Below are 26841 nucleotides of genomic sequence, written 5' to 3' on the forward strand. Positions count from 1 at the left end.
AGAAATTCCGCTGAAATTTCCACGGCAATTCCACGACTCCTTGCCGGGGGAAATTCGCATACGGAATTCCAGCAAAAAACTAGAGTTTTGCAAGTGTAATTAGCTTGCAGAATGCTAGCGTTTTCCAAGCGATCTGTAGCATCGCTTGGAAAGGTGATTGACATAGTGTTTGATAAGTGTGACCAACTTTTTACTATTGATGCTGCCTATGCAGCATCAATAGTAAAATATAGGATGTAAAAAATAATAAAAAAAAATAAAAAATATTGTTATTCTCACCTTCAGATGGCCCCTGATCTGCTCTGCGGCACCTCCGGCATCTTCTGGTCCCAGTAATGCTTTGCGCGAAGGACCTGCAATGACGTCACGCTCGCGAGAGTGCAACGTCATCGCGGTCATTTGCGCAAAGCATTACTGGGACCGGAAGATGCCGGGAGTGTGGTGAGAGGCGGGAAGGAGATCGGGGGCCGTCGGAAGGTGAGTATATCACTATTTTTTATTTTTATTCTATTTTTTACAGGATTATGGTACCCAGGGCCTGGAGGACAGTCTCCTCTCCTCCAGACCCTGGGTACCATCCGCACATGAAGCGCTCACTTCACGCATGGTGGGCATAGCCACATGTGTAAAGTGAGCGTTTCAATGCAATCCTATGTTTGCGGAATCCCCGCGATTCCGCAAAAAGAATGAGCATGCTGCGGATTTTTCCGCTATGCGATTCCGCAGTAGAAAAATCTGCAGCATTAGCACAGCATTGTGAAATCCCATAGGATTGAATGGGATGTGGGTTTTTTTTGCGTTTTCGTGGTGATTTTGCGTGTAAAAATCTGCCATGAAAATGCTAAAAAAAACGCAACGTGTGAACGCAGCCTAAACTTAATGTTATTCTGCATTCTGGGGTCACATGTCTAATTTCCATACAGTGAAACTCCAATCATGAAAGGATAGGCATTTCTAATAAAATGGCTATTTAGTGTATGCATCCAAAAAAGTTGCCATCAAAAGAACAGCTCATCTAGTAAACATAACGTAAAAATAAAAAAGGAGTTATGGTTCTCGGAAGGCAGGAATGACAAAAATAAAAAAAAAGGTTCTCCCAGTACTAAAATAGACTACATTTCTAAGCGGTTAAAGTGGCTCACCACCGCAGTCCATTTCCATGTGGGAAGGTGAGCTGCCCCCCACGATACATGATAGCAAGTACGATACCTGCAGAACATGCATACATCATGGTAGTTAACTGTAGACGTAGCGTCATACCGCTCACCTGCTAATGCGGAAATGAAGGTACCAAGAACCTAGTTGAGCACAAGCTTATATTAGGCTTAGGGTGCACTCAGACAGCCGTATAAAGCAGACGGAAATCGGAACACAGTGCCCGGACAGGCCGGCGGTCCTCTTAACCCGAGTGTGATGAAGGAGTTAACTGCTCCTACCCCCCCAGGGCCTGTAAGCATATTGAAGAAAGCAGGATTTAGTGCTCCAATGTGGAATAGCAAGGCCTTTTAGTATGATAATGAGATAAGGCCCAAAACAGAACTTCAAAGCTTGAGTAGGAGCCACATCAGCATGAGGCAGGAAGGTGCCTGGGGGACTCAATTAGAATATACCTGTCAGCTAGACACAGAAATACACATCCATTGTCTCTCCCAGCCTCTCCGGCTCCATCCTAGGATCATGGATTATGAGCGCACCTTTCGAGTTATAGACTCCTAAAAAATATGCGCATGACCCTGAGGAAAGCGCGCATCTGGCAGTGTGACTCCTGAGTCGGTGAGGGCTCTGGGACCTGAGATATAGAGATTGGCCCTCCACAGTGACCCCATGGGGCCATGTTTGCTCTCCACACGACAGGAAAAACAATCCGCATTCACTGGTACCTCTCGTGTCCTGATCCGATCATGCTGTAGAAAGTTACCCCCTTTCTTAAATATTGGGAATAAATTCTGCAGGGAGCTAAAGGGTGGAGATTATTAGCCCACCCTCTGACACAGGGGGAGGGACCCAGCATGCTTAAGAACAGCAGCACATGGCAGAGACACACACTCTCTCACAGAAGAGCCAGACGATGATGATCTAAGAAGGAACTGGGGACAGATCTGCCAAGGGGAGCAGCGGCCCGCGCTTTGGGGTCTGTCCGGCAACTAAGATTCTTGTACCTGTGGACTGCAGAGCTCCCGGCACCCACATGCAACCTACAACCTGGTAAATTGACCTCCAGCTTAATATCTCTAGGTCTTGTACCCTTATTGTTGTATTTTACTCTGACTGCAAATCCACTGTAATTCCATTGTATAGCTTACTGTATATTTCTGTAATTATCTAGTGCACCCTTAAGGCAATTAAACCATAAAATTAATCTTGGGCTGATGCTTTTACTCTGATTACGAATCTTAGAATACCCAGCGGGTAACAGGACATCCTCCCGGCAGCCATTTGCTCTAGGTGCAGTTCCCTTACTGACCTGAGAGACAAAGGGGGCGCCGGAGAGCTGTGCCTGTGTAGTTACGTCACATTGGTGACGTGGGAGGAACTGGTCCTGTCCTCCAAATTGGTGGCAGCGGTGGGATCAGAGTAATAGTGTGCGTGGGACCCCTACTCCCAATCACTAGAGACTTCCAACGGTAACTTTCACTGCTGGGGTCTTAAGGTCAGCCCAGCACTAAACGGTCAGAGTGCAAATATAATAAGTTGTGTGCGAGGTCAGGGTTGCAGCTGTGTCAGTAACCAGAGGTTCCCCAGATGGTGGAAGGCACCAGGAGTAAGGCAAAGGGGGAGGCCAATGCTATGGTCTATGAGGAGGTGGTGGAGGACAATACCATTGAAGGCGAGGGGGAGCTCAGCCAGGGCTCCCCAAGGAGCCAGACCCCCGTGCTCAGTCCCGCAGTAGACTGTCCACCACCTGCCCACCCCAGCCTGTCCAGATCGGAGACCCTTTTCCAAGCGGCTATGGCACAGCTCGAGGCTGGTAGCGACGCTGCCCATGACAGACTCCTGGTGGCGGCAGAGAAAGCAGAGGAGCATGAGCAAGCGGCAGCAGAGCGTGAGCATGCCGAACGTGTGCTGCAGGCTGCAGAACGCCATGAAGCTGCGGAGCGCCGGCACCGACTGGAGATGGCTCAGCACGGGCTCCCGCTGGATGCTCCAGCCCCACCGGGGACCAAGGCTTCCAAGGTCCGGGGACCAAGGCTTCCAAGGTCTGGGCAGAGGACTTCCCCCTGCTTGAAAAGGATGGAGACCTGGATTCCTTTCTGCTGGCCTTTGAGAGAACCTGCCTCCAACACCATCTGGCCCTGGATCAGTGGGCAAGGTACCTGACCTCCCGTTTGAGGGGTAAGTCCCTGGAAGTTTTGGGGGACTTACCTGCCGGGGAGGAGCAGGAATACAACAGCATCAAGCGGGCCCTGATCCAGCACTACAACCTCACCCTGGAGTGGTACCGCAGGAAGTTCCGGAGCCTGCAGCGGGGCTCAAAGGACACCTGGACCAACCACATGCGGGCACTGCTGAGAGCTGCGGAGCACTGGACCTCGGGTCTAGAGCTCACCACCCGCCAGGAGGTCCAGGAACTGTTCGTCACGGAGCAGTTCTTGTGGAACTGCCCAGAGGACCTCCAGCAGTTCCTCTGTGACCAGAAACCAAAGTGGGCTTCTGCTACAGCCGCCCTAGCAGACGAGTATGCCAACAACATGGTGTCTGAGCCAAAGAAGCCTGCCAGCAACATCTAGAGAGGGGGTAAGCCCAATCCTGCCCCTGTCTCCCCAGCCCCCAGAGTGCAGGGAGTGTACCCCCCTGCTGCCCTCTCCAGGCCAGGAGCAGAACCCAGACGTTGTCATCATTGCAACTAGCCAGGACACTTTAAGGCTGCGTGTCCCCAACACCATAAGGCCCCATCCCTGTCTCAGAAACCATCCACTGTTTTATGTGTGGGAGGTCCCTGGACAATTACCAACACCGTCACCATCGGCCGCTCAGCGGTCATGGGACTGCGGGACACAGGCGCTGAACGAACCCTGGTACATCCTGAGGTGGTGTCCCCTCAAGACTTGATGCCTGGGAAAACCCTTTCTGTCTCCGGAATTGGAGGCGATGAACCGGCGCTGCCCGTCGCCAAGGTGTTTTTGGACTGGGGAGCCGGGAGGGGAATGCGGGAGGTGGGAGTAATGCCAAATATTCCTGCCAATGTGTTGCTTGGGACCGATTTGGGGTGGCTAGTGTCTCAGTATGTGGCCACTGAACCCCCAAGTCCGGCTCCCCAAGAATGTCATGACTCTACTGTGAATGCTAATGTTAATGTGTTGTATGTGCCTCCAACAGTAGAGGAGGGAGTGAAACCTGATGGGAAGTCATGCACTGACACTACACACAAAGGGCTCACAGTGAGGACAGGTGAGAAGACTTCAGGGGAGAGCTCAGAGGTGGAGGGAGGGGCTGCTATGGGCAGTGTGGGGCCCCTAAGTGAATCCAGCCTGCTGAGTCTAGGGCCTCTGCAGAAAGAGGAACAGGCCATGGGGGGAGGGGGCATCCCGGGAGAGGAGCCACCAGGTAAGACCCCAGGGCAGGAGTTACCCGCATCCGGGATGTCAGGAAGCAAGGGAAGTCTGCCTGACCCGGCGACTTGGTCAGGGACCGAGAGGAAGCAGGCGCTACCTGTGGTCTCAGCAGTCGTGGCCGCTGTTACCAGGAGTAGGAGCACCGGAGCCCAAGGGGCCTCGCGGAGGTCCGATGGTTCCCCCCCTCCGACCAAGCGGCTGCCGAGTCAGACAGTGGCCAGGAGACAGATCCTGGGGAGCTGACAGAGGATGTGGCAGTTTTGTCAATTCTTGCCACGTCGAGTCAGGGATTTCAGGCAGCGTTGGAAGCTGACGCTAGCCTGAAAGCTCTCAAGGAGCAGGCGGCACAGCCTCCTCTGGAGTCCGACCGTGAGCAAGTGGTCTGGGACCAGGGATGGCTGTACCGGGTAATGGTCCAGCAGGGTTCACCGGAGGCGTGGCCCAGGGACCGACAGTTAGTGGTACCCTATCTGTTCAGGGCAGAATTGTTGCAGATCGCACACGAGATTCCCATGGCCGGACACCTAGGGATCACTAAAACCAGGGCCAGGCTAGCTCAGCATTTCTACTGGCCGGGAATGAGGACCGAGGTGATTTCCTACTGCCGTTTGTGTGACACCTGTCAGAGGGTGGGGAAGGTGGGGTGGCGCCCCAAAGCCCCACTGGTAACTCTGCCCATCATCGAAGAGCCTTTCTCGAGGGTGGCTGTGGATCTCATTGGACTTCTGTCCACTCCTAGCCGCTCCGGGAAATGCTTCATACTAACGGTAGTGGATTATGCCACCCGGTACCTGGAGGCGGTAGCTTTGTCATCCATTCGGGCCGACAAAGTGGAGACTGCCTTACTGGAGATTTTCTCCAGAGTGGGGTTCCCCAGGAAATGCTCACCGACCGAGGGACCCAGTTCATGTCGCAGCTGATGGAGTCTCTCTGTAAGCAGATACAGGTGCAACATCTGGTAGCCAGCCCGTACCACCCACAGACCAATGGCCTGTGTGAGTGGTTCAATGGCACCTTTAAGCAGATGCTGAAAATGTTGGTCGACTCCCACAGGAGAGACTGGGAGCGGTATCTCCCACACCTGCTGTTTGCCTATCGGGAGGTCCCACAGGCCTCAACGGGGTTCTCCCCCTTTGAGCTCTTGTACGGGCAACGTGTACGGGGGCCCCTTGCTCTGGTGAAGGAAGCATGGTAAGGGGATTTGGCCACCCCTGGAGTGTCGGTCATTGAGTATGTCGTGCGCTTCCGGGACAGAATGATGGCCTTGACATGGTTGGTGCATGACAATATGGCCCAAGCCCAGGCTGACCAGAAGCAGTGGTACGACCAGAATGCATGTGAGTGGACCTACCAAGTGGGTCAAAAGGTGTGGGTACTGGTCCCCGTACCTCAAAACAAGATTCAGGCGGCCTGGGAGGGTCCATACCTCGTGCACCAGCAGCTCAACGCTGTCACCTATCTGGTCACCCTGGACCACGCCCGTGGAAGGAGGAAGGCCTTCCACATGAACATGATGAAGGCCAATCATGAGTGGGAGGCTTGTGCCCACCCAGTGTGCAACCTTCCCAAGGAAGGAGAGGTAGAAACCCTCCTGGATCTGCTCACCCAAGCCAAGGCGGGTGGATCCATCGAGGATGTGAGGGTTGGCCATCAGCTCTCGGAGGACCAACGTTCCCAGCTGGGGGTCACCCTACACCCCTTTCGGGAGCTGTTCAGCAGCCTGCCCGGAAGGACTGAGACAGCCGTCCATGACGTGGACACCGGCAATCACCCCCCAATCCGGTGTTCAGTGTATCGGGTCTCTCTTGAGGTGCAGCAGCACATGCGCCAAGAGATAGACGAGATGCTAAAGCTGGGGGTGATCCAAGTGTCCAACAGCGCGTGGGCTTTGCCTGTGGTCCTGGCGCAGGTGATCGGGCGGATCCAGCGAGCAGGCTTGACCATTAAGCCGGAAAAATGCCAGCTGGGTATGAGTGAGGTCCACTACCTGGGACACCGGGTAGGTGGGGGAGCTCTGAAGACAGAGCCCGGGAAGGTGGATGCCATCGCATCCTGGCCCACTCCCAGGACCAAGAAGCAGGTGATGTCCTTCTTAGGGACTGCCGGGTAACATAGGAGGTTTGTTCCACACTATAGTGCCCTGGCCAAGCCCCTGACGGACCTCACCAACAAGAGGCTGCCCGTCGCAGTCGACTGGACAGTCGCCTGCGAGACAGCTTTCCAGGCGCTCAAGACCGCCCTTTCTAGCTCACCTGTACTAAAGGCGGCCGACTTCACGCGGCCTTTCGTAGTGCAGACCGACGCCAGCGACTTCGGCCTCGGTGCTGTGCTCAGCCAGGTTGACACTACGGGCCATGAACTCCCCGTTCTGTACCTGAGCCGGAAGCTCCTGCTGAGGGAAGTGGCCTATTCCACGATGGAGAAGGAATGTCTGGCAATTGTGTGGGCCCTGCAGTGTCTGCAGCCATACTTGTACGGACGCCAATTCACCGTGGAAACAGACCACAACCCCCTCAGCTGGTTACACACAGTCTCTGGGATGAATGGGAGGTTACTACGCTGGAGCCTCGCTCTCCAGCAGTATCACTTCACCATTCACCACAAGAGGCAGTGACCATGGTAACGCTGATGGGTTGTCCCGGCAAGGAGAGGGTTCAGAAGGGCGCATGGGGGAACACAGGAATGTGATACCCCCTAGCGCCCTCTAAAGCAGGGAGGTGTGATGAAGGAGTTAACTGCTCCTACCCCCCCAGGGCCTGTAAGCATATTGAAGAAAGCAGGATTTAGTGCTCCAATGTTGAATAGCAAGGCCTTTTAGTATGATAATGAGATAAGGCCCAAAACAGAACTTCAAAGCTTGAGTAGTGTTATGGTCGGCGGAACACGCTAAATAAAAATATAAATAAAGCGTGTTCGCCGCCCGGGGTCCACCGTGCGGCAGATGTAGAAACCGCTGCTAAAGAGGCAGAGCACAAGGACGGTAATGTGCACAGGGTTAAACTGCACCTGGTGCACAAAAGCAAGCTCTGTTGTACTCACAGAGCTGCAAGCATAAACATATGTAAATCCATGCAAAGAGAAAAGGTCGCACTCATCGAGATGAAAGTTTCACTGATTTATTGACATATCATAAACATGTCAAGTCGGGGGAGTGACATAAGGAGTGCAAGAAAGGCTGACAACGGCCGTTTCGCGCTGCTCGAGCGCTTCAACGGGTCAAACAGTGGGGGGGAAGTGCCGGGTTCATATGCAAATCACATCACTCCGTACCTCCTCCCTCCACAGCTGCTGTCTAAATGTCATTGGTGAATTAAAAACATGCTGAGATGCATTACAACATACAAAAGCATAAATACAACTTACTGCACAAGCAGAAAAAATGGTTACATCGAGAGATAAATTACAATGCATATTCATATATCGAAGACTACTGTTATTTTCATATGTCGAAAACTACTATTTTTTTCTTTTCTTTTTTCTTATGGAAAACATCTACAATCATATGTATTCAGAGACCAAACTGTCTCACTATTATTATAATGAACTATTAATATACTCACAGAAAGAAAAAAAAAAAATAATAATTTTTTCAAAAAAATTCTCCCCAAAAAATTTTTTTTCCAAAATTTTTTTTTTTTTTTTTTTCTGAAATAAAGAATACAAATTGTGTGCAACTTAATATCTGTTTTTTCATAAACGACTATGTACATGCATAGCTGTATCTTATTATGGATAAACACAAAAATGGACTATCAATGACAAATCTCAATCCTAGCGGACAGAAACCGCTGCACTGAAAACGCACAATGTATATGTGCACGTATACTGTACAAACAAAAAACAAGTCACTCAACGATTCAAATGCTACGGGAAAGAAAACCCACCAAATTCAAAAAGATGTCTTTGCCTCAAATATGTGGAAGTTCATCAAAGCTGCAATAAGAGACTCCAGAAAAAAGGTACCAGCCAGAAAAGCCACATGTATACATATGTGACCTAGTTCTCCTATCAACATCAAGGGAAATGAGGGAAAATATAAACTCCTTCATAAAAAAACAGCCATGTCTATTCTATCATTAAAACCCAGCGGACCTGTCGCCTGTGTATTCATAATCCACCTGGATTCTCGTTTTAATAAGATTTTGTTTAAATGCCCTCCCTGCGGCGGTAAAACCACCGATTCCTGCAAAGGAGAGAACATTAGGGTCATTTCCATGTGCATCTCTTACATGGTTAATTAAACGTGGGGCTCCTTTTCCCGTTCCAAGCAAAGTCCCGTATCACATGCAGAAAAGCATTGGTGTCCTTTATGTACGACGGGATCTCTCCCAACAAAGGGCGCAGCAACCAATCAATATACTGGGACAGGGATTCCGTGACGGATCCTATCCCAGATACGATTAGGCATCCTGGGGGACAAGAAGCAGACTTGTGGATTTTGGGTACGTGGTACCAGTGGGGGCGCGTGGGAAACTCCGGCAGCAATTTCTCTGCCTTTTTCTCAGAAATAACAACCATCATGACATATTTCCTGAGTAACGACCTTAATTCCCTGATGTACCTGGGAGTGGGATCAGTCTTCAATCTGGTATATGTTACTGTATCAGATAGCTGTCGGTGTGCCTCAGAAAAATACATATCCCTGGGCAACAAAACCGTGTTGCCGCCTTTATCTGAGGGTCTCACTATGGTATCAGACCATTCTCTGATCTCCACCATGGCCTTCCTTTCTGAGTCTGTAAGCAAGGAAGGCCATGGTGGAGATCAGAGAATGGTCTGATACCATAGTGAGACCCTCAGATAAAGGCGGCAACACGGTTTTGTTGCCCAGGGATATGTATACCAGATTGAAGACTAGAGTTGAGCGAAACGGGTCGAACAATTTCAAAAGTCGCCGACTTTTGGCAAAGTCGGGTTTCATGAAACGAAACCCGACCCTAGGATGAGGTCGGCCACGAGGTCGGCGACTTACGCGCCAAAGTCGAGTTTCAAAAGTTTGTTTAGCGCTCTTTTTCAGCCAATCAGGATCCACGGACACTGTGGGCAACGTGATGACATAGGCAGGGGTCGCCACCATCTTTCAGAAGGGCATGCAAGTGATTGGCTTGCTTTGGAGGGCGTCACAGGGGTTATAAAAGGGCGTGCACGCCGACCGCCATCTTACTTCTGCCGATCTTAGCATAGGGAGAGGTTGCTGATTCTGTACGGAGAGCGTTAGGCAGGGAAGAAGAAAAAAAACCTGCTTCTGCTGCTAGCGATTTTGCCTGTGCAACACACCAGTCACTGTGTGTGCAGTGCAAGGGGAGGCTATATTGTGGTGGATCAGCGGTGTTGGTTGTTAGGCTGCCTTCTAAGGCTTCCTGACAGCTGCATTGCTGTTTCCCCACTGCTCTGCAAATTGCTTTTTTAAAAGCAATCCCAATTTTTTTTTTGTCCTGCTAAGGTACTAAGCGTGCATTTATTCACACCATACAGCGGTGTACGCTCCTCACACAGTACCGTGTAACGGCTGTTATCACAGCCACAGTGAAGCTATCTGTGTGTCACTGTGGAGGACTTGTTCCGTTCTTACAGACCTACACTCTAGGGAGATTCCTATTCTGCCCAATTCTACAATTCACTTTTTTCACACCTGTGCCATCGAGCCTGTGACATAGCGCTCTGATATTCAGTGGGCCTCACACAATCCAAAAGTGTCCAGTGTCCACAAGTGTCTGCAGAAATTCAAAATCTCCCTTATCCTGTAGTCACTTTTTTCACACCTGCTGCATCGAGCCTGTGACATAGCGCTCTGATATTCATTGGGCCTCACGCAATCCAAAAGTGTCCAGTGTCTGCAGAAATTCAAAATCTCCCTTATCCTGTAGTCAATTTTTTCACACCTGCTGCATCGAGCCTGTGACATAGCGCTCTGATATTCATTGGGCCTCACACAATCCAAAAGTGTCCAGTGTCCACAAGTGTCTGCAGAAATTCAAAATCTCCCTTATCCTGTAGTCACTTTTTTCACACCTGTGCCATCGAGCCTGTGACATAGCGCTGTGATATTCAGTGGGCCTCACACAATCCAAGTGTCCAGTGTCCACAAGTGTCTGCAGAAATTCAAAATCTCCCTTATCCTGTAGTCACTTTTTTCACACCTGTGCCATCGAGCCTGTGACATAGCGCTGTGATATTCAGTGGGCCTCACACAATCCAAGTGTCCAGTGTCCACAAGTGTCTGCAGAAATTCAAAATCTCCCTTATCCTGTAGTCACTTTTTTCACACCTGTGCCATCGAGCCTGTGACATAGCACTGTGATATTCAGTGGGCCTCACACAATCCAAGTGTCCAGTGTCCACAAGTGTCTGCAGAAATTCAAAATCTCACAGAAATTCAAAATCTCCCTTTTCCTGTAGTCACTTTTTTCACACCTGTGCCATCGAGCCTGTGACATAGCGCTGTGATATTCAGTGGGCCTCACACAATCCAAGTGTCCAGTGTCCACAAGTGTCTGCAGAAATTCAAAATCTCCCTTATCCTGTAGTCACTTTTTCACACCTGTGCCATCGAGCCTGTGACATAGCACTGTATTCAGTGGGCCTCACACAATCCAAGTGTCCAGTGTCCACAAGTGTCTGCAGAAATTCAAAATCTCCCTTATCCTGTAGTCACTTTTTTCACACCTGCTGCATCGAGCCTGTGACATAGCGCTGTGATATTCAGTGGGCCTCACACAATCCAAGTGTCCAGTGTCCACAAGTGTCTGCAGAAATTCAAAATCTCCCTTATCCTGTAGTCACTTTTTTCACACCTGCTGCATTGAGCCTGTGACATAGCGCTGTGATATTCAGTGGGCCTCACACAATCCAAGTGTCCAGTGTCCACAAGTGTCTGCAGAAAATCTAAATCTCCCTTATCCTGTAGTCACTTTTTTCACACCTGTGCCATCGAGCCTGTGACATAGCGCTGTGATATTCAGTGGGCCTCACACAATCCAAGTGTCCAGTGTCCACAAGTGTCTGCAGAAAATCTAAATCTCCCTTATCCTGTAGTCACTTTTTTCACACCTGTGCCATCGAGCCTGTGACATAGCGCTGTGATATTCAGTGGGCCTCACACAATCCAAGTGTCCAGTGTCCACAAGTGTCTGCAGAAATTCAAAATCTCCCAGAAATTCAAAATCTCCCTTATCCTGTAGTCACTTTTTTCACACCTGTGCCATCGACCCTGTGACATAGCGCTGTGATATTCAGTGGGCCTCACACAATCCAAGTGTCCAGTGTCCACAAGTGTCTGCAGAAATTCAAAATCTCTTTTATCCTGTAGTCACTTTTTCACACCTGTGCCATCGAGCCTGTGACATAGCACTGTATTCAGTGGGCCTCACACAATCCAAGTGTCCAGTGTCCACAAGTGTCTGCAGAAATTCAAAATCTCCCTTATCCTGTAGTCACTTTTTTCACACCTGCTGCATCGAGCCTGTGACATAGCGCTGTGATATTCAGTGGGCCTCACACAATCCAAGTGTCCAGTGTCCACAAGTGTCTGCAGAAATTCAAAATCTCCCTTATCCTGTAGTCACTTTTTTCACACCTGCTGCATTGAGCCTGTGACATAGCGCTGTGATATTCAGTGGGCCTCACACAATCCAAGTGTCCAGTGTCCACAAGTGTCTGCAGAAAATCTAAATCTCCCTTATCCTGTAGTCACTTTTTTCACACCTGTGCCATCGAGCCTGTGACATAGCGCTGTGATATTCAGTGGGCCTCACACAATCCAAGTGTCCAGTGTCCACAAGTGTCTGCAGAAATTCAAAATCTCCCAGAAATTCAAAATCTCCCTTATCCTGTAGTCACTTTTTTCACACCTGTGCCATCGAGCCTGTGACATAGCGCTGTGATATTCAGTGGGCCTCACACAATCCAAGTGTCCAGTGTCCACAAGTGTCTGCAGAAATTCAAAATCTCCCTTATCCTGTAGTCACTTTTTTCACACCTGTGCCATCGAGCCTGTGACATAGCACTGTGATATTCAGTGGGCCTCACACAATCCAAGTGTCCAGTGTCCACAAGTGTCTGCAGAAATTCAAAATCTCCCTTATCCTGTAGTCACTTTTTTCACACCTGTGCCATCGAGCCTGTGACATAGCACTGTGATATTCAGTGGGCCTCACACAATCCAAAAGTGTCCAGTGTCCACAAGTGTCTGCAGAAATTCAAAATCTCCCTTATCCTGTAGTCACTTTTTTCACACCTGTGCCATCGAGCCTGTGACATAGCGCTGTGATATTCAGTGGGCCTCACACAATCCAAGTGTCCAGTGTCCACAAGTGTCTGCAGAAATTCAAAATCTCCCTTATCCTGTAGTCACTTTTTTCACACCTGTGCCATCGAGCCTGTGACATAGCGCTGTGATATTCAGTGGGCCTCACACAATCCAAGTGTCCAGTGTCCACAAGTGTCTGCAGAAATTCAAAATCTCCCTTATCCTGTAGTCACTTTTTTCACACCTGTGCCATCGAGCCTGTGACATAGCGCTGTGATATTCAGTGGGCCTCACACAATCCAAGTGTCCAGTGTCCACAAGCGTCTGCAGAAATTCAAAATCTCCCTTATCCTGTAGTCACTTTTTTCACACCTGTGCCATCGAGCCTGTGACATAGCACTGTGATATTCAGTGGGCCTCACACAATCCAAGTGTCCAGTGTCCACAAGTGTCTGCAGAAATTCAAAATCTCACAGAAATTCAAAATCTCCCTTTTCCTGTAGTCACTTTTTTCACACCTGTGCCATCGAGCCTGTGACATAGCGCTGTGATATTCAGTGGGCCTCACACAATCCAAGTGTCCAGTGTCCACAAGTGTCTGCAGAAATTCAAAATCTCCCTTATCCTGTAGTCACTTTTTCACGCCTGTGACATAGCACTGTATTCAGTGGGCCTCACACAATCCAAGTGTCCAGTGTCCACAAGTGTCTGCAGAAATTCAAAATCTCCCTTATCCTGTAGTCACTTTTTTCACACCTGCTGCATCGAGCCTGTGACATAGCGCTGTGATATTCAGTGGGCCTCACACAATCCAAGTGTCCAGTGTCCACAAGTGTCTGCAGAAATTCAAAATCTCCCTTATCCTGTAGTCACTTTTTTCACACCTGCTGCATTGAGCCTGTGACATAGCGCTGTGATATTCAGTGGGCCTCACACAATCCAAGTGTCCAGTGTCCACAAGTGTCTGCAGAAAATCTAAATCTCCCTTATCATGTAGTCACTTTTTTCACACCTGTGCCATCGAGCCTGTGACATAGCGCTGTGATATTCAGTGGGCCTCACACAATCCAAGTGTCCAGTGTCCACAAGTGTCTGCAGAAATTCAAAATCTCCCTTATCCTGTAGTCACTTTTTTCACACCTGTGCCATCGAGCCTGTGACATAGCACTGTGATATTCAGTGGGCCTCACACAATCCAAGTGTCCAGTGTCCACAAGTGTCTGCAGAAATTCAAAATCTCCCTTATCCTGTAGTCACTTTTTTCACACCTGTGCCATCGAGCCTGTGACATAGCACTGTGATATTCAATGGGCCTCACACAATCCAAGTGTCCAGTGTCCACAAGTGTCTGCAGAAATTCAAAATCTCACAGAAATTCAAAATCTCCCTTATCCTGTAGTCACTTTTTTTTATACCTGAGCCATCGAGCCTGTGACATAGCGCTGTGATATTCAGTGGGCCTCACACAATCCAAGTGTCCAGTGTCCACAAGTGTCTGCAGAAATTCGAAATCTCACAGAAATTCAAAATCTCCCTTATCCTGTAGTCACTTTTTTCACACCTGTGCCATCGAGCCTGTGACATAGCGCTCTGATATTCAGTGGGCCTCACACAATCCAAAAGTGTCCAGTGTCCACTAGTGTGTGCAGAAAATCTAAATCTCCCCTGTCCTATAGACACCTTGTACCTTGTTTTACATTACTATATAGTTTGTTGGATTTTGTCTACATTTCTACCAAAAATGAGGAAGGCTGGTGGAAGAGGCCGTGGAATTGGGCGGGGGTTGGCAGCTGGTAATGATGGTGTTGGTGGTGGATCTGATGGTAGTGGCAAAAGCAAAATAGGACCGAATGCAGGAGGTGTTGAGCCTGCGTCATCGTCTGGCTCCATAAGGCTTCGAAGGCTTAGTTTTCTAAGAGTTGGCAAACCGCTTTTAACGCCAGAGCATCAGGAAAAAGTTTTGTCTTACATTGCTGACTCAGCCTCCAGCTCTATCGCCTCCTCTTCTGAAGTTGTAAAAAGTAAAAGCACTGAGTCGTCATTGGAGGCTCATGTTCATGAACCACACCTTTCCTTGTTTCCTTCACCACAACCAAGATTGAAGGATGACGCAGGCCATACTACTGATTACTCCATGGAGCTGTTTTCACATACCATGCCTGGATTATCAAGTGAAATGGTGAATTACCCAGGCCAAGATGAATCTGACATGGAGTGCACTGATGCACAGCCGCTGATAGATGATTCTGCTGGTACATTCGCTCAGAGCACTACATTGTCCTCGCAGTGTACAGAGCCAGATTCTGACCCTGATGAGACTCAGGTGCCCCTTCCCGCACACTATACCACCATACACGGTGACACAGAGGAAGGTGCACATGACATTGAAGAGGAGGTGATGGATGACCCAGTTGTTGACCCAGATTGGCATCCATTGGGGGAAGAGGGTGCTGCTTCCAATAGCTCAGATGAGGAGCATCCACAGCAGACATCAACATCGCAACAGCTGTTATCTGGCAGGCCCGGAGCACTCCAAAGACAGGTTCCAAAAATCAAAAGAGTTGCTGGACAGCTTGTCCAGAGGGTCAAAATATCACAGCGTGCTAGGCCGCAAAATGTCTGCCAAAGTAGGAAGAGTGCAGTGTGGCACTTTTTTGAACAAAATCCTCATGATCAGGCCAAGGTTATCTGTAAGAAGTGCGCAAAGACCTTTAGCCGAGGGAAAAATCTGAAAAATTTGAATACCAGTTGCATGCTTAGACATTTAACCAGCATGCACTTGCAAGCGTGGACACAACACCAAACCTCAAGTGCCACATGTGCAACTGATCACAAAGAAGGTAGTCAGCAATGCTACATTGTTTCCCCCACTGTAAGCCCACCGGTTAGCACAGCAGCAAATGTTGAGGTGTCGTTGCAAGGCCACAGCAGTCAGGGAATCCCACTGTTATATCAACGAAATACTGAATCTAGGCCATCAGAAAGAACACCAACTCCATCACCATCATCAACCCTCTCTCAGTCCGCCCTGTCCACCGCTACTTCTACCATATGCAGCTCTCAAGTCCAGCTCACCCTCCCAGACACTATGAGTAGGTCAAGAAAGTACTCAGTCTCTCATCCGCGTACACTGGGTTTGAACGCCCACATTGCCAAACTAATCTCGTTTGAGATGATGCCCTATCGGTTGGTGGAAAGCGCAGCTTTCCGCGAACTCATGGCCTATGCAGTACCACGCTATGACCTACCCAGTCGCCACTTCTTCTCTCGCAAAGCCATCCCAGCCCTCCACCATCATGTGAAAGACCGTATTGTCCATGCACTCAAGCAGTCAGTGAGTGGAAAGGTGCACCTCACAACTGATGCATGGTCCAGTCGGCATGGTCAGGGCCGTTACGTGTCCATCACTGCGCACTTGGTTAATGTGGTGGATGCAGGGTCCACAGGGGACAGTGGTGGTGGGACAGTGCTGCCTAGCCCACGGTATAGGAAACAGTTGGCTGTAGGCGTTCCACCCTCCTCTTCCTCCTCCAGAAGCGAAAGCTCGTCCACAGAGCGCAGTCGTACGAGCACTCCATCTGCAGCTGCCACTGTTGCACACGAGGTGTCCCCCTATCGAGCAGCTAGTGGAAAGCGTCAGCAGGCTGTGTTGCAGATGATGTGTTTGGGCGACAGACACACCGCCGAGGTGCTGGCCGAGTACTTGAAGCGACAAACTGAGTCATGGCTGGGCAGTGTACATCTTGAGACAGGCAAGGTAGTTAGTGATAACGGCCGTAATTTTGTGGCAGCCATAGCCCTTTCAAAACTCAGCCACATACCTTGCTTGGCTCACACCTTGAACCTGGTGGTGCAGTGCTTCCTCAAAAATTATCCGGAGTTAACAGCCCTGCTCCATAAGGTGCGAAGACTGTGCGCGCACATCCGCCGGTCGCCTGTACACTCCGTTCGTATGCAGAAGCTGCAGCGATTGCTCCACCTTCCCAACCACCGCCTCATTATCGACATTGCAACAAGGTGGAACTCCACCCTGCACATGGTGGAGCGGCTGTGCGAGCAGAGGCAGGCCATAATGCATTTGTGGGAGGATACACGGCCAGGCACTTTGAGAGCAGACATGGAGTTGACAGGTGAGCAGTGGTCGAAGCTGAAAGACCTCTGTAAAGTCCTTCAGTGTTTTGAGGAATGCACACGGCTGGTAAGCGCAGACGACGCCATCCTAAGCATGAGCATCCCACTTATGCGTCTGCTCATGCAAACTTTGACGCACCTTAAGGAGCAGGCGTCTGCAGCCAATGTTGACGAGGAGGAAGAGGTGGAGGGAATCCTTGATGACATTCAGCCATTGTCTGCTCAGGGACCTCTCCTGGACGAGTTGGAGGAAGAAGAGGAGGAGGAGGATGATGATGGGGATGATTACTTAGGGGAGGAGGATGCATCTCGTGGGGCAAGTGAAAATGTTGGCGTGGCAAGGTCTGGTACAGGGTTTGTGCGTGACTGGAGGGATGTGGATTTGCCAGAAAGTGCTCCTCCAACCAGCACTCGCAGTGCATCATTGACACCGGGAACATTGGCCCACATGTCAGATTATGCCTTGCGGATCCTAAAAAGGGACCCCCGCATTGCCAAAATGATGAACGATGACGACTACTGGTTGGCCAGCATCCTGGATCCACGCTATAAAGGCAAATTACAAAACATCATGCCACAGGAGAACCTTGACCTAATATTGGCTAATAAACAAGCAACTCTGGTAAATCGGTTGCTTGAGGCATTCCCAGCACACAGCAGCGGTGATGGTTCTCACACGAGCCGTACGGGCCGGGGGCAGCTTGGCAGAGGTGTTCATGGTGCACACAGCAGAAGTGGCGTTGGAGACAGGGGTTTCATGACAATGTTGTGGACTGATTTTTCAAGTACCGCTCACACAACTGGTAATACAGCATCGATGGAAAGTGACAGGAGACAGCAGTTGTCAACTATGGTTACAAACTACTTTTCCTTCCATATCGATGTTCTGCCACACAGGTCATTCCCCTTTGACTATTGGGCTGCTAAACTGGACACCTGGCCTGAATTGGCACAATATGCCTTACAGGAGCTCGCTTGCCCAGCTGCAAGTGTGCTATCGGAAAGAGTCTTCAGTGCAGCTGGATCAATCCTGACAGAAAAAAGGACCCGTCTGTCAACCCAAAATGTGGATGATCTAACCTTCATTAAAATGAACCATGCATGGGTTTCCAAGGATTTTGTCCCACCTTCCCCTGATGACACATAGGGTGACAGAAAAATGGCTTGCTTTGGTCCACCTCTTCCTGGGACTTGACCTATTTCGCCTTTTGCATCAGCTGAATGTCCAACATCAGCATATGCCACTTTCTAAAACTCCCTAACTGTGCTGCCCCCCCCCCCCATGGCCGGGGTCACCACCTAGCGCACGACACCGTGCGAGTGCCGTTGCCCTGGACAGGTGGGTAGGCTGACTCTTGGGCGCGGGCACTGGCACAGGGTCCCTCATAGTGCAATCAAGTGTCTCTGACGGTGGTGGTGCACACCCGCCGTCAGACACACCGCCGTACTATGAGGGGCCCAGTGCCAGTACCGACGCCCACGAGTGGGCCCCCCTTGCTTGGGCAGGGCCCCAGCATTTGCAATCTTTACCTCTCCCTGCTCCTCCGCTGTGTAGTCTGGGTCCGTCAAATCCATACTGTGCCTGACACCGTCTGAGCCTGCCTCCTGGTGTATTGACATATATTTTGAATGGGTACGCTATCCATACATGTTATCCGGGGATACGGTACCCTTTCTCACCTTTGTGCAATCACGTGCAATCCATACTGGGCCTAACACTGTCTGAGCCTGCCTCCTGATGTATAGACATATATTTTGAATGTGTACGCTATCCATACATATTATCCGGGGATACGGTACTCTTTCTCACCTTTGTGCAATCACGTGCAAGCCATACTGGGCCTAACACCGTCTGAGCCTGCCTCGTGATGTATAGACATATCTTTTGAATGTGTACGCTATCCATACATGTTATCCGGGGATACGGTACCCTTTCTCACCTTTGTGCAATCACGTGCAAGCCATACTGGGCCTAACACCGTCTGAGCCTGCCCCCTGATGTATAGACATATCTTTTGAATGTGTACGCTATCCATACATGTTATCCGGGGATACGGTAGCCTTTCCCACCTTTGTGCAATCACTTGCAAGCCATACTGGGCCTTACACCATCTGAGCCTGCCTCCTGATGTATAGACATATCTTTTGAATGTGTACGCTATCCATACATGTTATCCGGGGATACGGTACCCTTTCTCACCTTTGTGCAATCACTTGCAAGCCATACTGGGCCTTACACCGTCTGAGCCTGCCTCCTGATGTATAGACATATCTTTTGAATGTGTACGCTATCCATACATGTTATCCGGGGATACGGTACCCTTTCTCACCTTTGTGCAATCACGTGCAATCCATACTGGGACTAACACCGTCTGAGCCTGCCTCCTGATGTATAGACATATATTTTGAATGTGTACGCTATCCATACATGTTATCCGGGGATACGGTACCCTTTCTCACCTTTGTGCAATCACGTGCAAGCCATACTGGGCCTAACACCGTCTGAGCCTGCCTCCTGATGTATAGACATATCTTTTGAATGTGTACGCTATCCATACATGTTATCCGGGGATACGGTACCTTTTCTCACCTTTGTGCAATCATGTGCAAGCCATACTGGGCCTAACACCGTCTGAGCCTGCCTCCTGATGTATAGACATATCTTTTGAATGTGTACGCTATCCATACATGTTATCCGGGGATACGGTACCCTTTCTCACCTTTGTGCAATCACTTGCAAGCCATACTGGGCCTTACACCATCTGAGCCTGCCTCCTGATGTATAGACATATCTTTTGAATGTGTACGCTATCCATACATGTTATCCGGGGATACGGTACCCTTTCTCACCTTTGTGCAATCACGTGCAATCCATACTGGGCCTAACACCGTCTGAGCCTGCCTCCTGATGTATAGACATATATTTTGAATGTGTACGCTATCCATACATGTTATCCGGGGATACGGTACCCTTTCTCACCTTTGTGCAATCACTTGCAAGCCATACTGTGCCTGACACCGTCTGAGCCTGCCTCCTGATGTATAGACATATCTTTTGAATGTGTACGCTATCCATACATGTTATCCGGGGATACGGTACCCTTTCTCACCTTTGTGCAATCACGTGTAACCCATACTGGGCGTGAGAACGGCTGGCGAGCTGTTAAGCAAGCTACAGCACCTGTGGTTTGCACACGTAAGTTTTTCATTTTTTTCAGGAATGACAGTTAGGCCTAATTCCGGAACTGCGGTTGACCTGCACTTACTGGGAAATCATCGTTCGCGAGTAATAATTGTAATCAGTGATCCCCATCACTAACGCTGTTCAGCGGGTTATCTGCACCTGTAAGCGACACACGCTGGCCTTTTCAGTGTAGCGCACATGCAGCCACGGACATGTAAGGGCATGACACACCAGTTATTGGCCAATCTCATGTGCCAGAGCCTCACGTGTCCCTCTAGTAAGCCAGACTCGGACCGCGGGGCATGACAGAGTCTCGTTCGTTAACGGAATTAAACTTGCAATGTGTGCATCTGTTCTGTAGCTGGCATGGTTGAGGTTGCCCGTGTTGAGTCAAATTACGCCGTAGACTCCACTCCTGGTGGTGCCCTTCTGGACATTCCTTTAAGGTTCAGCTTTGCAACCATACTGCCCACGTAAAACAAACACTTTGCCTTCATGAACGCCGTTTGGAGGGTCATGACTCGTGGGAATAACGCCGCCCAATCAGTTAACCTGCTAGAGAGATCCTTCGTTGCTCCCAAGCATGACATCACACTCCCTAGGAGGAAGGTAATGCCACTGTGGCGACCGTACTCCTGGGGGCGACACAAGTGCACTGATGCCCAGCCACTGCTCGATGAATCTGCTGGTACATTGACCCAGACCACTACATTCCCCTCGCACGCTACCCGGCCTGAATCTGACCCTGATGAAACTCAGGTTACCCTTCCCATATACAGTTCCATCTTACACGGTGACAAAGAGGAAGCTGCAGATGAAAGTGCAGGTTCGGCCCACCCGCCATCAGACACACCACCGTACTATCAGGGGCCCTGTGCCAGTGCCGTCGGCAACGAGTGGGCCCCCCCTGCTTGCTCAGGATCACAGCACTTGCAAGGTTGAAATACTGTGCAGTGAGATGGAAGATCGGGACGACGAGGAGTCCAGACTAGTACAGGGATTCCCTAGCGAGGAGACTTATTTGATTGTTTTCAATGTTGGGACAGCAATTTTTGGGGAGCACTATACTCTGGAGAATGATAGATGGGGCCCACCATACACTGGAACATTCCAAAGGTGGACATCAGACACTGGAGCAGCATTTACAGGGCCCATTATACACTAGAGCATTAGAAATGGGGCCCATTATGTTTGGAGCATTATTTGGGCCCATAAGACAGTGGAGCTTCATCCATGGGGACCAACATATACTGTAGCATTATGTGGAGCTCATCATATACTGTTTCAAACATTATATGGGACCAATGATTCTGTATGGAGAAATAGATGGGCCTCGTCATGAGATGTAAAAAGTGAAGTATTTTTCATTGTACAATACCGCTATTTCTCTGCCGTATCGGAGCATGATGAGTTGTGGTATTATGTGTTAAAGGGGCGCTCTTTCGCCCAGGGCACATGAAAACCTGGAGCCAGCCCTACCCCCCCACAACTTTAGCCAAATAACCCCCATTTTTCAGTGCGTAACTTGTATTATGAAGTTAATTAAGGTTGACCAGCTTAAGTAAGAAGAATTGATGCTTTTGGCATTCAAATGAGCACTGTAGGTGTGTTTCCTGTCCTCCTCTCACTGCCGACTTTTATTCCCCATTGACTTACATTGGGTTTCGTGTTTCGGGACGACCCCGACTTTTCCCTATAATCGGCCGATCTTGCTCGACCCGACTTTTGGAAAAGTCGGGTTTCACGAAACGAAACTCGACCATAAAAAACCAAAAGTCGCTCAACTCTATTGAAGACTGATCCCACTCCCAGGTACATCAGGGAATTAAGGTCGTTACTCAGGAAATATGTCATGATGGATGTTATTTCTGAGAAAAAGGCAGAGAAATTGCTGCCGGAGTTTCCCACGCGCCCCCACTGGTACCACGTACCCAAAATCCACAAGTCTGCTTCTTGTCCCCCAGGACGCCCAATCGTATCTGGGATAGGATCCGTCACGGAATCCCTGTCCCAGTATATTGATTGGTTGCTGCGCCCTTTGTTGGGAGAGATCCCGTCGTACATAAAGGACACCAATGCTTTTCTGCATGTGATACGGGACTTTGCTTGGCAACCCGGCTTTATGCTGGCATCCATAGATGTGGAGAGCTTATATACACGAATTCCCCAGAAGTTGGGTGTGGATATTATTAGAGAAATATTGAACTCCACAGGCAAAGAACAGGGCTTTGTGGATTTTGTTTGTGAAGCTTTGCATTTCATACTTACTCACAATGCATGCACTCTTGATTGTACGTGGTACCGCCAAAATGTGGGTACCGCGATGGGTACCCCGGCAGCATGTACATTCTCCAATCTCTTTTTGGGTGCCCTGGAAGAAAAATATGTCTGCAATGCCAAACAATTTTTTCAACATAATCAGACTGTATCTTAGGTATGTGGATGACGTGTTCATTGTCTGGGATGGCACCAGAGATTCTTTTGACAAGTTTGTCAGTCACCTAAATGAGGTGAACCAGATGAACATGCTGTTCACACACAATTTTGGAGGGACACGGCTGGAATTTCTTGATGTCTTGCTGGAAGTAAAGGATAATGAAATCTGCACGTCAGTTTACAGGAAACCTTTGGCTACCAATTCCATATTGTGTTATGATAGTTTCCATCCATCACATACCATTAATTCATTGCCATATGGCCAATTTTTGAGAGTCCACCGTTTAAATAATACCTTGGAGGGCTTAGAAACACAATCTAGAGAGTTATATAATAGGTTCAGACAACGGGGATATCCTAAGGTTCTATTAGACACCACACTTGAAAAAGTAAAATCTCAGCACAGTAATAAAGTTAGAGGAGTTGTGCCTCTAAAAAATAAAAGAGTCGAAAATGATAAGAGATTTACCTTTTGTTTTCGATATAGTCCCATGGATCGTCAGATACGAGCAGCAATTAGAAAAAATTTGCATATTTTGGAACAAGATAGGGATTTAAGCGACATAGTATCTAGAGGGCCCCTTATCTCATGTAAGCGGAGTACAAGAATTAGAGATATTTTGGTTAAGAATCGGATCGTCACTAAGCGTGACACTTGGCTGAGTAAAGGAACACCACAAGGGAATTATAGGTGTGGCCATTGTCCATATTGTAAATTTCATCGTACTGATCGTACATTACACATGGGCGCGGTCACGCATACAGTAACAGATTTGATCACATGTAAGACATACCATGTAGTCTATGTGATTTTTTGCACATGTTGGTTTTTCTACATAGGTAAAACCATACGTCCGCTATACATTCGTTTTCGTGAGCATTTTAAGTCCATTAGAACGGGAAAAGGAGTCCCACGTTTAATTAACCATGTAAGAGATGCACATGGAAATGACCCTAATGTTCTCTCCTTTGCAGGAATCGAGAAGGTGGTTTTACCGCCGCAGGGAGGGCATTTAAACAAAATCTTATTAAAACGAGAATCCAGGTGGATTATGAATACACAGGCGACAGGTCCGCTGGGTTTTAATGATAGAATAGACATGGCTGTTTTTTTATGAAGGAGTTTATATTTTCCCTCATTTCCCTTGATGTTGATAGGAGAACTAGGTCACATATGTATACATGTGGCTTTTCTGGCTGGTACCTTTTTTCTGGAGTCTCTTATTGCAGCTTTGATGAACTTCCACATATTTGAGGCAAAGACATCTTTTTGAATTTGGTGGGTTTTCTTTCCCGTAGCATTTGAATCGTTGAGTGACTTGTTTTTTGTTTGTACAGTATACGTGCACATATACATTGTGCGTTTTCAGTGCAGCGGTTTCTGTCCGCTAGGATTGAGATTTGTCATTGATAGTCCATTTTTGTGTTTATCCATAATAAGACACAGCTATGCATGTACATAGTCGTTTATGAAAAAACAGATATTAAGTTGCACACAATTTGTATTCTTTATTTCAGAAAGAAAAAAAAAAATTTTTTTGGAAAAAATTTTTTTTTGGGAGAATTTTTTTTTTAAATTTTTTTTTTTTTTTTCTTTCTGTGAGTATATTAATAGTTCATTATAATAATAGTGAGACAGTTTGGTCTCTGAATACATATGATTGTAGATGTTTTCCATAAGAAAAAAGAAAAGAAAAAAATAGTAGTTTTCGACATATGAAAATAACAGTAGTCTTCGATATATGAATATGCATTGTAATTTATCTCTCGATGTAACCATTTTTTCTGCTTGTGCAGTAAGTTGTATTTATGCTTTTGTATGTTGTAATGCATCTCAGCATGTTTTTAATTCACCAATGTCATTTAGACAGCAGCTGTGGAGGGAGGAGGTACGGAGTGATGTGATATGCATATGAACCCGGCACTTCCCCCCACTGTTTGACCCGTTGAAGCGCTCGAGCAGCGCGAAACGGCCGTTGTCAGCCTTTCTTGCACTCCTTATGTCACTCCCCCGACTTGACTTGTTTATGATATGTCAATAAATCAGTGAAACTTTCATCTCGATGAGTGCGACCTTTTCTCTGCATGGATTCCCAGGATTGACTGTTTCCAGGTCTGGCACCCGAGATTCCCAGCTGCTGGGCTTCTGTATGCCGCACATCATTTGAAGTCATACGGTAACAGCGGTGCCGTCTGCTTTTTATCTTGAGTTTTGTGATAAACATATGTAATGTAACGCTGAAGCATTCTGTTTCACACACAGAGCTGCAAGCAAAACACATATACAAAAACGCTGAGTCTGTTTTAACTTCACAGAAGCTCAGCGTAACAGACATGGTATAGGGTCACAGGAGTTGCCAAGAGTGACAGGCCTGACTCCGTCTAGACCTACCGATAAACGTCTGACGCAGTGGCGTTGCAACCGCGAACGCACACTGGGCTGCAACTGCAGCACGGCAGGAACAGAGCCGCTGGAAAAGCGTTGCAAAGGTGCTGGCGCAATGCAGGGCACAGACTGCTGCAACAGGTGAGGCTTGAGCGCGCTGGCGCTAGCGCTGCTAGAGACTGAATCCCACACACTCTCACAGACATATTATCAGAGGGAAGGGGTTTCTTAACGAGTCAGTCACCAGTCCAAGCATCCATCACCATACACACAGCAGCAGTATGAAAATACTAGCGCATGGCGGAACAGCCATGAGCACTTTTTATAGCGTACGGGACCTTCCGGAAATCTCCAGAGCCCAGAGCAGAACCAATGAAATCAGGAGCAGGACCTGAGCACCTGACTCCTGAACTCCAATGAGAGCTCGTCCTGTGAGCATGCTCAGAAGCTGGGAAAAAGGACTTCGCCTCTGGAGATAAATGTGAGAATCTGGGTTGCTGCATAGGCATAGAAGGACCCAGATTCCTAACAAGTAGAAGCCACGTTAGCATGGGGCAGGAAGGTGCCTGGGGGCCTCAATTAGAATATACCTGTCAGCTAGACACAGAAATACACATCCATTGTCTCTCCCAGCCTCTCTCTGGCTCCATCCTAGGATCATGGATTATGAGCGCACCTTTCGAGTTTTAGACTCCTAAAAAATATCAGCATGACTCTGAGGAAATCGTGCATCTGGCAGTGCGACTCCTGAGTTGGTGAGGGCTCTGGGACCTGAGCTATAGAGATTGGCCCTCCATAGTGACCCAATGGGGCCATTTTTGCTCTCCATACGACAGGCAAAACAATCCGCATTCACTGGTGCCTCTCGAGTCCTGATCCGATCATGCTGTAGAAAGTTACCCCCTTTCTTAGATATTGGGAATAAGTTCTGCAGGGAGCTAAAGGGTGAGATTATTAGCCCACCCTCTGACACAGGGGAGGGACCCAGCATGCTTTAGAACAGCAGCACATGGCAGAGACACACACCCTCTCACAAAAGAACCAGACGATGATGATCTAAGAAGGAACTGGGGACAGATCTGCCAAGGGGAGCAGAGGCCCGCGCTTTGGGGTCTGTCCAGCAACTAAGATTCTTGTACCTGTGGACTGCAGAGCTCCCGGCACCCACATGCAACCTACAACCTGGTAAATTGATCTCCAGCTTAATATCTCTAGGTCTTGTACCCTTATTGTTATATTTTACTCTGACTGCAAATCCACTGTAATTCCATTGTATAGCTTACTGTATATTTCTGTAATTATCTAGTGCGCCCTTAAGGCAATTAAACCATAAAATTAATCTTGGGCTGATGCTTTTACTCTGATTACGAATCTTAGAATACCGAGCGGGTAACAGGACATCCTCCCCGACAGCCATTTGCTCTAGGTGCAGTTCCCTTACTGACCTGAGAGACAAAGGGGGCGCCGGAGAGCTGTGCCTGTGTAGTTACGTCACATTGGTGTGCAGGAACACGTATATATTACCATACCGGATCCGAAAAATATTACATACAAAAATCAACGCCTTTTATTGCACAGGACTCTACCGGGTCTCCATTTAAAGCCTCTTAAGGTTACCTCTAACCTATTACCTATCATTACCTGGTACATTTCATATCCTCCAAAGGTTACATTTATTTACAGCCTGCCATTATCCGCCTGGAAGCTTATATATGACTATTTCCTAACCCTGGCTCCCATTCCTCTTGAACCCAAGTAAACCCCATGATTAAGACCCGGGAGGGTCGAAACGTCTGGTGTTTCTATTTTACTGGGTTTTGGACCAATTTGGTAACTTGGCACTTTTTTTGTCTAAAATAAAATTTCACTGATGGTTGCAAATTATTCCATTAGAGCAGTGGTC

The sequence above is a fragment of the Dendrobates tinctorius genome, unplaced genomic scaffold, assembly GCF_039654945.1.
Source record: "Dendrobates tinctorius isolate UK_male_01 unplaced genomic scaffold, ASM3965494v1 ptg000005l, whole genome shotgun sequence".
Taxonomy (NCBI): domain Eukaryota; kingdom Metazoa; phylum Chordata; class Amphibia; order Anura; family Dendrobatidae; genus Dendrobates; species Dendrobates tinctorius.